Genomic DNA, 15,817 nt, shown 5'->3' with positions numbered 1-15,817 from the left:
ATCAGGATATTATGTGAATTTCGAAATATAGATTGGGTTTCATAGGTATGAATCTTCTTGTGTATTTTAGAGTATTTATTTATGAGAGTGGCTATATGTACATTATGTGCGGCCTATATATTTTGCGAATCATTCAATGAATTTGTGGAGTCGCACAAATCCAATTTATATATATATTTTTCTTTGTAAATACATTCAATTACAAAAAAGAGGGGGTACAACTATATAAAAAGATGAAAGGGGGTGGATTTCCTACCAACAAATCCAATCAAAATAAACAATGCCAAAACTATATAGAAAGTATCCAATGTGTCCAAAAATGATTCTAAGACCATAGAAGACACCGACTTCTCTATCTTGGACAAATGCTAAGAAATGAGCCACATAAAGTGGCTAAATCATCAAACAAAGGACACCGGTAAAAGCATGACTGTCATGAGACCCTTTGACCCAAATCTAATGATTAATTTGCAAAAAAATTGTACCGAGATGAAAAGCAAATATACAAAATATTATTTAACTAGCTTACCAGTAAAACTGGAACTTGGTAGTTTTTTCCTCGGGAAGACCAATCTGAATGCATCAACAAACCTAGTTGTGTAATTTTTTTGTCCCCTTCGTTTAAGCATATAACCAGACAAAGTAATTAGACGACAACAAAAGTAAACAACCAAATCAACTCTAAGCCCCATGCCTCTTAATTGCATCGTCGTATAGATTCTATGCTTTGTACTGTCCATTAATCGGCAGCCCCACCTCAAAGGAAAAATTTTTAATTTACATCATGGACAACGTATGCGACACCTTTCCATCCCTTAGTTTGAACCAAAAAGATATATAATAAGCACAACAAGCATGTGCGTTGATACTTACTCTCAAGAAAAAAGAAAAAATGGCATTGGGTTAAGTCAAGTTGTTGGCAATCCACCATTATTGTACGTGCATTTGGGAAGTATAAAATGACAAAATTACCCTAAAATCATTTGTTCTATTTTTTCTTTTTTGAAAAAAAATGCAAAATTAGTATATATATGGTTACATTGTTCCGCAATAAGTATATTAAAATGTACTGAGAGCTCACTTGGTCTAACACCCCAAAAATTATTAGTAGGTAATTAACTTGGTCTGGGTTCTCAAATGGATGCTTATACTCTTCAAAATTAGAATACTAAGCAATGGCAAAACACAAATTTTCTATTAGTCTATTAATATTAATCATTACAACTAGATCAGTATTTACTCAAAATCATCACATTAATTAAAATTTGTATACTATGCACATGATCAGTGTAAAGAGGCAATACAAGAAAGACGGTCTTTAGCGACAACACGTCATCAGTATAAAGTCGTCACAAAAGGCCTTCAAGTGGTCGCTAATGACTATTAGGGACAACAAAAGTCCTTGTAGTGGTTGTCGTAGGTCATTAGTGATGACTTATACTATAAACATCATTAGGGACGACTTTAATAGTTGTTGCTAATAAACCTTATCATGAGATGACTTATCGTCGGTATTATCACGTTATCAGCAACAACACTCGTCGCTAATTATATGTTCAATAATGATGTAAAATGTCGTCGCTAATGTACACAGATCAAGGATGACATTGTTGTCACTAATTATATGGCCAACAACGACCACTATACAATGTTGTCGTTGATGTTGATAGCATCAACGATGACAATTGTCGACACTGATATTATTTTTTTTTGTCATTAGCGATGACCAAAAAATGTTGTCACTGATAAGTGATTATTAGCAATGACCTAAAAATTTGATTGTTACGAACGATTATTCATATAGTGAGGATCTATACTAAACTTTTAATATACAAATAAATGCAAGTCTGTAACAACTCGAGAAATCCTACAATGAGTCTTGAAGAAGTAACTAAATCAATATTATTTCGCCAAATATCGAATCTGTTTCAAGGTCCTTCTTATCGAAAACCTAGTTGACTTCTTTGTAAAACAAAGATGATGTTTTAAAGGTGAAATATAACACCCCCAAAATTGAACCGATTAATTCAATTCATCCTCGTAGTTTATTGGCAATACCTCAAGTGCAGTTAACTGGCCTGTAACTGGCTAAGGGAAATCACCCATTTACATAACAAAGTAAAATAAGTGGAAAGTGGAAATACATTATGTGAGATTACAAAAATCATAAATACCTGATATTATCATAATTCTATAGACTTGAAGCCTCCAATAATATTCTAAATACTAACCAGATCAGAGCTTGTAAGACATTCACTCGGCGTCTTCATCCTAACGAACTTTTTCACTCTACATGCGGACGACTTGCTAAATTGCAATTAGCAGCGTAAGTTCAAGACTTAATAAACAAATATTATAGTTGAGTATACAATAAGCCTATAAGTAACAGTTATAACCTAGGAAAAGTAGACGTAGGTTTTTAAAAACATATTGTCTCTATTATTATGCCATGAAAATGTGATTTATTTAACGAAGTACTAAGGCATAATTTCAGCAACAACCACTAATATTTAATACAAAGAAATCATGCTATAAGCATTTATAGTAAATCATAGCTATCCTTCGTATGGTCTATCTAAGCCCTTAACTTCTTCTTGATAGGGTTAGTGCTGTCACGAGGGACCTATAATGTAATATTGGTGCTCGAAATATCATATGCATACTGTCCACTCACTAGCAGATCGATGGAGTTCGATCTCGGGTGGCTCACGCTGCTAATGACGTCCGTCTATAATAAACACCACTCAAATAGGACTGTGTTAGTTACAAACAACCATTGGATCAAAGGCCAAACATAATCAATAAACATATTTTGACCAAAGGGTCAAGCCCATATAACAAGCCCATGACAATTATACCGCACGTACTGATGTACCATGTCATATGATGGAATTTCATTCTTCATTTAGTTAAACATTTGTTCTTTCTTATAAAAGTAATAGGCTTGGAATATATTATTGAAAATGCATGCTCAATTGACAGATCACATTTTTTATTTTAAACAATTGTAAGTATTTACCTACCTTATCCGCATATCTTGATCCCCTACTATTGCGAAACATAGTCTAACACTATATACATTACCTTGAGAATCGTATTTCATGCTTGTAATGCTAGACCCTCATTAAAACTCTAATTACCCATTTATGGGCACTACCAAACATTCGGTCTCGATATTGAACATTCGGTGTATGATAGCCAAACGTTTGGTCAGACAGGGTGAAACGTTTAGTGTGTACCAGAATGCATGCAAAGCTTTAAAACTCCTACCTAATAGATACCATACATAGACCAAAGCTTCTAACAAATCAATAAAAACATGTTAAACCATACCAACGTGACAAATCTTGAAGAACAAAAGTAAGCTCATCATTTTTGCAAAATCATGGTCTTTTAAGAGGAATAATTTATAAATGCATTTTGCCATATTCAAGACTTGTAAAAATCATGGTAAATCATATGGATAGAGTATAGGCAACACGAAAAAATGAGTATGACTTAAGGTTTTATTTTAATAAAGATGGATTAACAATAAAATATCTCTTTCTCTCTCTAAAATCACATTCTCTCTTTAGATTTGTCACAGTTGACGGTTCTGAGTTAGGGTTTCATCGAACGTTCCGGGTATTCTCAAACGTTCAATGAGGAATAAAATAATTAAAATTGACATTTAGTTTTTTGCAGAAAATGAAATGATTAATCGCATCCATCTGCAACTTGTGCTTCTCCCTCTCAGCTTCAATGGCTATTTCAAATTCAGCACGCAAGACCATTGAGCCGCCAGGGTTCTGCGACCGTGCTTGGGATGGTGTATAATATGAGTGGATGTTGCTGTGCATAGGCAAAATATTCTTACTAACCCCTCGAATACGACCCGCATATTCAGGCTTATTGCTGTGCGCCTGGGCGTACGCGTTGTTTGGTGTCCACCGAATCGTCCCCTATGGCCCATCTATCAATTCCGCTGGGTCAGTTTCCAATAGCTCCTTCATCCATACCTGTACGTTACATTACACATGATCATCGTTATTTATATAAGTGTTAATCCTCAATATGTTAATACATAAATAAAAATTCAGGACAAGGTGTAAGGAGCTTACAATTCTCTCCATGACCACCAGATTTGGGCAACTACCATCTTTCTTTTTATGAGTCTTGATGTAATTCCTCGCTCGCGTAGGAGCCCTGCTCGACGTAATTACCTACAATAAGTTCAAATCATCAATGAAACGTTCATATATATATATTACACAATATATGACATATACATATACATATGGTAAATTAGAGTAGTATATCCTCATGTAACACCATTGCGAAGCTCTTCGAGCCGGTGTAGTGTGGTGTTTGATTAAGTGCTCGTATGTCTCTCATGTGCTGAGCATATTCCTACGAACACAACATGTAGACGTTATTAATAGCTGAACCATTGAACAATTATAATTAACGAAACACAAATAGTTTGAAATTGTGACCTAATTGATAAGCGGGATCACACCATTTCACCAACAATTTTTTCACGTCTGCAGGGTTGTACTTTGCAATGGTCTGCCGCATCCTCGCCGCCACTGTCGTAGGAGTATCGCTGAGCTGAATGTTGAGCTTATTCTTTAACTTGTGCCTCCAAAGCTTTAGCTTCTCACCCATGTCTTTGAGCGTGTCCTTTTTTATTGCCGCCATATCTGACCCAGGCATGATGTAGAAGTGGTTCTATATCAGTTAAAAACTGGGGTATTAAAGAGCTGGTTGTTTTACAAAATTTACTATACAAATGCTACATATCATAAATTAAGAACATCTAATCTACACTTACCATCAATGACTCAAATAAATCCTCCTTCGTATTTTCTGGTACCTCATTCCAGTAATCGGATATCCTCACAAAGGACCCACTCTTGACAATCTTGCCCATCATCCATCTAAATTTTACCTCGCTTCGTCTTATAGGTTGCCACGCGTCATTATACTCCATGACAATCCTTTTCCCATCGGGTATGTCCCACAACTTGTGCAAGTCATTTATGGTCAACACTTTAAATTTATCCTCGTGATTTGCATTGATGTTTAATTAACACACAAATGGTGAAACAGATATTATTTGAATTTAAGTACTAACTACATGTACCATCATGCATAAATATGTACATATTTAGGGTTCTGAATAGCATACATACATACCTATCGTCCGAACCTGGTCAACAGTCAATACTGGCCAAGCAGGGTCATCGTGCTGCTGACCGTGTGCATCACCTGTCCCGTCATCCAAGTCATCGGGGGCCTGTGTCTCACTATCATCTACACGTGTGCTGCTATGTGGCGGCCGATCGAAATAGCCGTGTGGCAATAAACCCAATTGGGTCAATGTGGGTGGTAGGGATAGCAAACTTGGGGATTCATCAGAGTCGCGAGGAGTAGGCTCATATCAATACCCTAGCTGGGTAAGGCTTGTTGGATAGGATGGGTTAAGGAAATTCGGGCCTAGATCAATTGAAGAGCCGGGAATGTTGAAGACATAATCGTCTCTCGTAGGTCTCTGCCCTTCCACATGCTCTAGAAGTATCAGTTGATACCCTGATTGCTGCCTCAGAAGCATAGCAGCTTCCTGTGACTCACTGTCAGTAAGGTCATGATGCGATCTCGACCCATGGTCACCCGTAGCTTTCCGCCCAGAAGATTGTGCCCTCCGATCTCGCTCAGAAGAATGTGCCCTCCGTCCTCACCATGCACCTCAACTCGAGGCTCACTATTGGCATCCCCGACTTTGTGCATGCCGAATGCATCATGCAACATGGCGTGCATATTTCTACCCTCTTCAGTGCTTGCACCAGCATCTGTGACCGGATATGTTGAATTGAAGCCTTCAACAGGAGTTCGTATAAGCCTCTCGCCATGATAAATCTAGTCTTTGTATTTGGGCCACATTCCTTTCCCCTCTGTTAAGTTGTCGTATACCAAACCTAGGGGGTGTCTCATGTTACAGTGACACGACTTATAGGGGCACACAATAAGTTTGTTTTGAGTGTCGCCAATATATATATATATAACGTACTCGACGAAGAGGGAGAGAGTGTGAGAGAGACCGCCAGGAGGGAAAGACCGCTGGAAGAGAGAAAAATGAGAGAGAGAGAGAGCTGCTTGTGTGGGAAAGAAAAGAGAAATGGGGGGGAAAAAAAAGAGAAAGGAGGAAGAAGAAGGGGGGAAGGGCACGCTTGTAGCGCGCCTTCCTGAGGCCACTTAGTAACATGCCACATGTGGCATGTTACTAATTTGGTAACGTGCCACAATGGTACGTTATTAATTTGGTAACATGCCACAGTGGCACGTTACTAATTTAGTAATGTGCCACGACATGTTATTAATTTAGTAACATGCCATAGTGGGACGTTACTAATTTTGTAACGTGCCACAGTGGGACGTTACTAATTTTGTAACGTGCCACAGTAGCATGTTATTAATTTAGTAACGTGCCACTGTGGGATGTTAGTATACTGGTGGTATTGCGATTGAGTCCCTGGTATTGTGATTGAGCGCAAGTCGAGTCTCTGTTACGGAGATCGAGCATAAGCGCTGCGGATAAAATTTTTGGTAACGTTTCAAATTGACACATTACCATTTGGTAACATGTTTTCTTGACGCGTTACAAAATTGTAACGTATCAAGTTAACATGTTACAATTTAGTAACGTATTAACTTAACACGTTACCAAAATGTTAACTGTCAACTTGACACGTTAACACATTATAACATGTCAAGATGACACGTTACAGAATGGTAACATGTGCAGTTGACATGTTACCAAAAGATGACGTGTCAATTTAAAACGTCATCTTTTTGTAACATGGTAGTTTCAACATGTCACCAAACGGTGACGTGTTGAAATTGACACATTACTAAAGATTATAGTAATGTGTTGGAAACTAATACATCACAATATGGTAATGTGGCAAAAAGTTGTGAATAGTTGCCACATCACTAAACATCCTAATTTTTGAAGTGAGGCAATGTTTCTAGTGACAAATGTTCGATTTGAGTAATTTACTTTTGATAGGTAGTTACAAGTAATTAAAATTAGACCTTTCTACTCTTTTGGTCATGCATGGTATGACCATATAACCATCATTTCGCCCAAAACCTTCATGTTGGTTGTCTCTAACCTCTTGAAATCGTAGAGTGAGAGAGAAAAAAGAAAAGCGGAGTGAGAGAGGACATGTGCTTGGAGGAATTGATCCTCAAACCTCAAAGCTTCTACCTTGAGGTAATCATTTAAATCCAGACCCTTAATTACTTTCTGTTTTCCACGATCATATGTTGTTTAATACCATATCCAACTATGTTTATCTATTTCCATAACTATGAGTTAAGTTATAGTTTTCTTTCAAAAGTTATTATTTTTTCACACAAGTTTTAGATTATGTATCTTGTTTTTTAGAATCAAAACAGCATATAAATATCTCTATTGCAGTAATTTGATTTCCATTACATAATTGATTTGCAATGGATTTTATATTGGAAATATAGATCTATCATATTTGAACATTTTAAAGATGCGAATCGGAGTTATATGATTGAATATTGTTGGTTTAAATATGCATGTATGTTAGATGATTTGTTTTAAGATTCTGTACCGATTAAGAGTTAGATTATTGCGTGAGATTAGGATTTTATAGTCAGACCTATGTTTTATTGAGGGTTGAACGTTTGGTCTTTGAAAACAAAAACGATTGATAGAGACCGTAATGGTTTAATTACGGTTCTAGCTATTTGATTAGGGTTTAGCGCATAGGATTAGACTTTGTAAAGTATTACATAATTGATGTTAGCATGTGATTTGGAGTGTTACTTATGTATGAGTAAATTCTATAAATTATGTAAATGTGATATTCCCCAAATGTTTCTTACTTGATTAAACCTATTGATTTATGTTATGAGCCTAATGATTAAACATAATAAGATTTTGCTTTAAATTAGCGATGATTATTTTAACAAATTGATTAAACCCTCTTCAAAGTAAAACACATTTTCAGATGGTATAATAATTAATGGAGACAACACATTTTCGTGAAAATTCATTGGTTAATAGTTGTAGGTTACAAATTCTTTCGCGAAAATTCACCGTTTAATAGTTGTAGGTTACAAATTCTTTCTCAAGGCACATTACATAAATTAGTTTCATAACAATTTACTTAATAAGTTTTGGACTTACACAGTTATTTCTTTTCCAGGGTAAAATACCTCGGTGTTTTGCAGATTTCCCAGTTTGCTAGCTTGTGAAGTGAGAAATTCGGTAGGATGAAGATGTCAAGCGAATGGCTCAAATTGTTCGGTTTGCTTAGATAGATGATAGTTGTAAACATTATAGAAATGTCTGTTTGGATGCGTCATTCATATTGGTTATAAGCATGAAGATTACCGGGAAACTTTATAATGTGCATGAAGATTCACGCGTATGAAACCCAATCTATTTATTTATGCTTAATTATACAGAAACAAGGAAAAGGAAAAACAAAAAAACAACAAGGCCTTTATTCCTTATAATTTGTTCTATCTAAATACCGTTAATCACCTCCCTTCTTCCACCCGGAAGAAAAGAGGGGGATGCTTTGTTCATTTTTGAAGAAATTAGCAGGATCAACTGTAGTCTTCACCTGCACTAGCTTGTCAAAGTTGCTCTTGAAATATTTATTACCCCATATTCTCACCCGTTCATAGCTTGTGTTGCCTTTACTATTTGTTCCAATGTCAAGGTCCCTGTAATTCACATATGCAGCTCTTGGAGATTTCGAAACGTAGGGAGCCATGTAGCTGTAAAGCCTTCTCATCCAACTTATATGCCTTTCTGATGCCACTGTTCCTTCTTCTTCCCAAAACACCCCACAAAAAATTTTGTAGATATTACCAACTCTATGTGGGAAAGGAATCTCAGATTCCGAAATTTCACTCATTCTGCCCCCATACAGATTCAGGATCATTAAAGCTGTTGTGACAAATGCAAATTCCAAGATCACCAAAGAAGTAGAAAAGTATAGAATAGAAAAATAACACAACCACACAAGACACCAAGATTTAAGTGGTTCGGCTTAACAAGCCTCCATCAACTGGCAGAGACGATCCAGGAGAAATTCACTAACAAAAGAGTGGAGTACAAAGAGTAGTATGAATAAAATCACTCAAACCCAAAAGCCTAAATACACCCCAATCTCACTCAAAAGAGAATTAAATACAAAAGAGAAAATATTCTCTAAATTTCTCTAAGCTTTTCAGCATTCCAAATGTGAGATCAAACTGAAGAAAAATGGTGAACTTCTTCTCTCTACAGCATAAGTGTCTCTCTCTCGGCAACTTCAGCTCTTCTTTCTCTCAATTTTCTCAACTAAAAGTTGCTGCATCTCTTCATGACCGAATGGCTTCAACATTTAACAACAAAGCCATTTTGTCAAAGCTTCTAGAAGAAGCTTAATAAAGAAGGGACAAAATGGACGTGTGAGAGAGAGAAGCTTAAGTCAAAAGGTATGGGTGTAAAAGTGACCATAATTGCTTGGGGCCCACGGTGAGGTTGAAGAGGAAATGCAAGTCACCTGTTCTAACAAATCTCCACCTTGACTTGAATTTCATCAAGTCTTCAACACAAATCTCCTCAAGACGTTTGCTCCAACACCCCTAAGGGTAATTACAAACTACAAACACCAATCAAGCCCAAGCAATGCTTGAACTTGAGGATCGAAAGTGGCTTAGTCAACATGTTTGTTGGATTTTTCGCTGTAGCAATTTTCTTCACTATGATATCAGCTTGTGTCACGACCTCCCGAAGAAAATGATATCTGACATCAATGTTGTTTGGTCCTCTCATGATACATTTGATTTTTGGTCAAATGTATTGCGCTCTAGCTATCACAAAATACAACAATCTCACCCTGTTGCAAACCCAAATCACTAACCAAACCTCTGAGCCAAATTGCTTCTTTCACTGCCTCTGCTGCTGCCATATACTCTGCCTCCGTAGTGGACAAAGCAACTGTCGACTGTAAAGTCGCTTTCCAACTAATGGCAGACCCCGAGAGAGTGAAAACAAAACCTGTCAGAGATTTTCTTTTATCCAAATCACCAGCATAATCTGAATCAACATAACCAGTGACACTGGAACTGATACCACTGCCTCTATCATAGACTAAACCAATATTTGCAGTGCCCCATAAATAACGAAGTATCCATTTCACTGCCTGCCAGTGAACCTTGCCCGGATTCGCCATGTAGCGACTAACAACACTAACTGCCTGTGAAATATCTAGACGAGTGCACACCATAGCATACATGATGCTTCCAACTGCACTGGAGTAATGAACACGTGACATGAGCTGCTCCTCCTCCTCACTCTGTGGCGCTGATGTTGTTGAGAGTCTGAAATGAGCTGCAAGTGGAGTACTCACTGGTTTAGAATTATGCATACCAAAGCGTTCAAGTACTTTCTCAGTGTACTTTTTCTGTGACAAGTACAACTTTCCCGCTTTTCTATCCCTGTGAATCTCCATACCGAGGATTTTCTTCGCAGCACCCAAATCCTTCATTTCAAACTCATCACTCAACATAGATTTCAATCTCTTAATCTCCAACATGCTTTTAGCACCAATAAGCATGTCATCCACATAGAGTAACAAATAAACAAAAGAACCATTAGACAATTCCCTGTAATACACACAGCTATCATAGCTACTTCTTGTGTAACCATGTCCGATCATAAAGCTGTCAAAGCACTTGTACCACTATCTTGGAGATTGTTTTAAACCATACAACAACCTCCTCAACTGACAAACATGATCTTCTTTATCTTCAGCAATTAACCCTTTTGGCTGATGCATGTAAATGGTTTTCTCAAGCTCACCATGTAGAAATGCAGTTTTCACATCAAGTTGCTTAAGATCCAAATCATTTAGAGCAACCATGGCAAGCAAAACACGAATAGAACTATGTCTCACAACAGGAGAGAAAACTTCATTGAAGTCTATACCTTCTCTATGACTATAGCCCTTTGCTACCAAATGTGCCTTGAACCTTGCATCTTCAACACCTGGGATTCCTTCCTTTTTCTTGAAGATCCATTTGCAACCAATAGTTTTAGCACCTTTAGGCAATTTCACCAATTCCCATGTTTGGTTCTTATGAAGAGACTCAATCTCCTCATTCATGGCAACAACCCATTGAGCAGACTCACTACTTGTGACAGCTTCTGAGTAAGTGGCAGGCTCCTAGACTGCAGTGCCCTCTGCCACAGTAAATGCATATGCTACCAAATCTGTATAGCCATATCTTTGAGGTGGCCTAATCTGCCTCCTCTGTCTACCAGCCGCAATACTGGTCTCTTGCTCTTCTTGTGGATCATCATCATCAGAAACTGGAATCATGAACATCTGTAACAGGCTGATCTTGAGTGTTATCTCGCACCCTCTATGAAGCCTCCACCTGAAGCTCCACCTCCTTGCTAGAACCTTGCTCCTTTCCTGCAAAAACAATAGACTCCTTTCCCGAGTGAAGCATGGTAGATTCATCAAATACAACATCTCTACTGACTATAAACTTAGGTGATTTAGGATCAAAACACCACAATCTATATCCCTTCACCCCATCCTTATAGCCTAGAAATATACATTCCTTTGACCTAGGCTCAAGCTTACCATCATTCACATGACAATAAGCAGGACAACCAAAAGTTTTTAAAAATGAATAATCAGCAGGAGTACCAGACCATACCTCATAAGGAGTTTTACAATCAATGGCTGTTGATGGAGAACGGTTGACCAAATAGCAAGCAGTATTGACTGCCTCAGCCCAAAAATCTCTAGACAACCCGGCATTTGAAAGTAAGCAACGCGCTCTCTCCAAGAGAGTCCTGTTCATCCGCTCAGCAACCCCATTTTGCTGTGGAGTATGACTAACTGTGCGATGTCTAGCGATGCCTTCATCCTTGCAGAATTTATTAAATTCACCACCACAAAATTCCATGCCGTTGTCTGTTCTGAGTCACTTGATTTTCTTCCCAGTCTGATTCTCAATTAATGTCTTCCATTGCTTGAAACTGACAAACACATCACTTTTCTTCTTCAAAAAATATACCCAGACTTTTCTCGAATAATCATCAATAAATGTAACAAAGTATCGAGCACCACCCTTTGTTGGAACCTGAGAGGGACCCTATAGATCTGAATGGATATAATCCAATGTACCATTTGTTCTATGGATCCCTGTACTAAACTTGACTCTGCACTGTTTCCCGAACACACAATGCTCACAAAAGTCAAGAGATCCTGTTTTCTGGTCACAAAGCAAACCCCATTTGCTCAGGATTGTCATACCCCTCTCACTCATATGACCCAACCACATATGCCATAACCGGGTAGTGTCTGAATCTAGATCATCTGAAGAAGACACAGTAGTTGAACCTATTACCGTACTACCCTGAAGAAAGTAGAGGCCGTCAACCTTGTTACCTTTCATTATAACCAATGAGCCTTTGCTAACCCGAATGACTCCACCTTCACCGGAATACTTGTATCCAAGGGAGTCCAAAGTGCCCAATGAAATAAGATTTTTCTTCAAATCTGGTATATGTCGAACATTCGTCAAAGTCCTCACAATCCCATCATGCATCCTAATTCTGATTGTACCAATACCAACAATCTTGCAGACGACATTATTTCCCATCAAGACTAAACCACCATTGACTGAATCATAGGTAGTAAATCAATCTTTTTTAGGAAACATATGAAATGTACAAGCAGTATCAAGCACCCACTTGTCGTTAGAATGATCATTAAAAACGGTAACTGCAAGGACAAGGTCTGAACCCCTAGAATTCCCTTCGACAACACCAGCCACAGAAGAGGAACTTTGCTTGTCACCTTCCTCTTTATTTTTCAACTTCGGACACTCGGATTTATAATGCCCATACTTTTTACAGTAGTAACACTTTACTTTCTTCTTTGACCTGGACTGCGATCGGCCTCTTGATTTACCTTTACCCGAATCCCTCTCACTAGATCGACCTCTAAAATTAGAAGAATTTTTTGAACGACCCTAAACAAATAAACCCTCTGCTTGATTATCACTACCTTTACTATTCAATCTTGTCCTCAACTCCATAGAATTCAAAGCAAATTTAAGATCAGCTTAGGAGATAGTATCTCTACCGTACAACATGGAATTAACAAAATTATCAAAAGCATCCAGTAGTGAACATAACAAAATTAGGGCTTGATCCTCATCATCTACTTTAATATCAATATTTTTCAAATCCAAAATAATTCTATTAAAGTCATCAAGATGATCACAAAGAGGCATACCTTCTTTCATCTTGAGGGTATATAACCGTTGCTTCAAATACAATCGGTTAGTAAGGGATTTCTTTATGTACAAGCTCTCCAGCTTCTTCCAAAGTCCAGCGGCTGTTTCTTCATTGGCAACTTCTCTTAAAACTCCATCTAAAAGAGACTACAAAATTGCACTGTGGGCTTTTTCTTCAAGTTCCTTCATTTCCCCCGTTGATGATGTTGATGGCACCTCGCCATCCAAAATCTTCGCCAAGCCCTTGTTGTCGTAACAAAGCTCGCATCTTGATGCGCCCAAGGCTGAAACTATTCTGACCATCAAACTTCTCTACTTCAAATTTTGCAGTAGCATCCCACAAAATAAATACCCGAGCTTTGATACCAGTTTGCTGTGACAAATGCAAATTCCAAGATCACCAAAGAAGTAGAAATGTACAGAATAGAAAAATAACACAACCACACAAGACACCAAGATTTAAGTGGTTTGACTTAACAAGCCTACATCCACTGGCGGAAACGATCCAGGAGAAATTCACTAACAAAAGAGTGGAGTACAAAGAGTAGTACGAATAAAACCACTCAAACCCAAAAGCCCCAATACACTCCAATCTCACTCAAAAGAGAATTAAATATAAAAGAGAAAATATTCTCTAAATTTCTTTAAGCTTTCCAGCATTCCAAATGTGAGATCAAACTGAAGAAAAATGGTGAACTTCTTCTCTCTACCGCAGAAGTCTCTCTCTCTCTCTCGGCAACTTCAACTCTTCTTTCTCTCAATTTTCTCAACTAAAAGTTGCTGCATCTCTTCATGACCGAATGGCTTCAACATTTAACAACAAAGCCATTTTGTCAAAGGTTCTAGAAGAAGCTTAATAAAGAAGGGACAAAATGGACGTGAGAGAGAGAGAAGCTTAAGTCAAAAGGTCTGGGTGTAAAAGTGACCATAATTGTTTGGGGCCCACGGTGAGGTGAGGTTGAAGAGGAAATGCAAGTCACCTCTTCTAACAAAAGCTGTTTCTCATTCTTTCTTGTAAAAGCTTTGCCAAATGCCTTCCAACCCAAGTTCTGGAATTGGTTCCTGGACGTAGTCAGATTTTGCTTTGAAACGGGATCTTGTAGGAGAAGTTCTGTTGAGCAAAACATCCAAGGATTCGTCACTTGGGAATCCTTCAAAGTAGAGGATAGATTCAATCCAACTTTTTTCAATACAATCTTCTCTCATCAAACCCAGCTCAGGGAAGCTCTCTTGCATCATTGGAAGGAGTTTGTCAATCACTCCAAGATACAAGGAAATGAATGAAGCTTGGATGGTCCTCTTCCCTTCTTGGCTGGAATTGACACTTGTTAAGCTGACACGGATGAACAAGTCTTCGTGAAGCTTGGCTGCAACATATTGCCAACGGTGAACAAGCTTGGTGGCATTTTGTTCCAAGTTCCAATTAACTGTGAAAACTGTCACAGTTGATGGAACAGGAACTAGCTTGATTTTCCAGGCAATAATGATTCCAGAGCTCGCCCCTCCTCCTCCTCGAATCGCCCAAAACGGATCCTCTCCCATAGATTCTCTGTCAAGGATTCTACCCTTAGCATCAATCAATTGTGCGTCGATAATATTGTCAGCAGCAAGCCCATATTTACGCATCAATGTGCTGTACCGTCCACCGCTGAAGTGTCCACTAACGCCCAGAGTTGTGGCAAGTCCTCCCGGAAAGCCAAGAGTTCTACTTTTCTAGGCGATCCTGTAATAAACTTCACCGGTTGTTGCACCAGCTTCAACCCACGCCGTGCTATTCTCTGCATCAACACTAATTGATCGAAGATCAATCCGATGAATTATGACAAAGGGCACATCTGAAACTTAAGAAAGACCCTCATAATCGTGACCACCACTTCGAACTCTTATTTGCGTGCCATGTGTTTGTGAACTATTGATGGCTGCTTGGATGTGGGAGACATGCGTTGGTGTAACAATGACAAGAGGTTTTGGGGTTGCGGGTGTTGAGAATCTGGGGTTTTGTATGGAGAATTGTAAGATGGATGAATATGAGGAGTTGGATGGGGTGTAAATGACTTTAGAAGTTGAGCTCGAGTTTTAAGAACGAAGGGTCATGCACTGATCGAAGAAAGTTTTCGTAAGTGTGAGCAGAAGTTGCCCATGAAAATGAGAGAAGGAGAGCCAAGGCAAATGGAAACACAGATGAGCCAACATGCTTCATTTTCGTTTGTGTTTATAAGAGTTTCCTTGTTTGTAATGTTTTGGAGATGGCTTGTTAAATAGACTGAAAAATTGAACGTTGGGGATGGTAAAAGCTTCTACTTGTTTGTGGGAAAGGAAAAAGGAAGTATATATATACACAATCGTGTATATATATATATATATATATTTATTTATATTAGTATTGTCATTTTATATATTTTTTTATCTTTATTTTCATGCTTATGTTCTTCCATTTTGTTTTTGTCCCTTATATTTTTTTTTTCTATTTTTTTCTTCGTTTACT

General features: G+C 38.0%; 1 pseudogene; it reads right to left on the bottom strand.

Moving 5' to 3' along the window:
- Positions 1-8,555: 8,555 nt before the first annotated feature.
- LOC132172305 (tetrahydroberberine oxidase-like) lies at positions 8,556-15,532 on the bottom strand (annotated as a pseudogene).
- Positions 15,533-15,817: the final 285 nt, after the last annotated feature.

The sequence above is a fragment of the Corylus avellana genome, chromosome 1 (assembly GCF_965113065.1).
Source record: "Corylus avellana chromosome 1, dhCorAvel1.hap1.2, whole genome shotgun sequence".
NCBI classification, from domain to species: Eukaryota; Viridiplantae; Streptophyta; class Magnoliopsida; order Fagales; family Betulaceae; genus Corylus; species Corylus avellana.
Note: the sequence above shows the minus strand (reverse complement) of the source record. Positions and strands in the feature narration are given on the sequence as shown.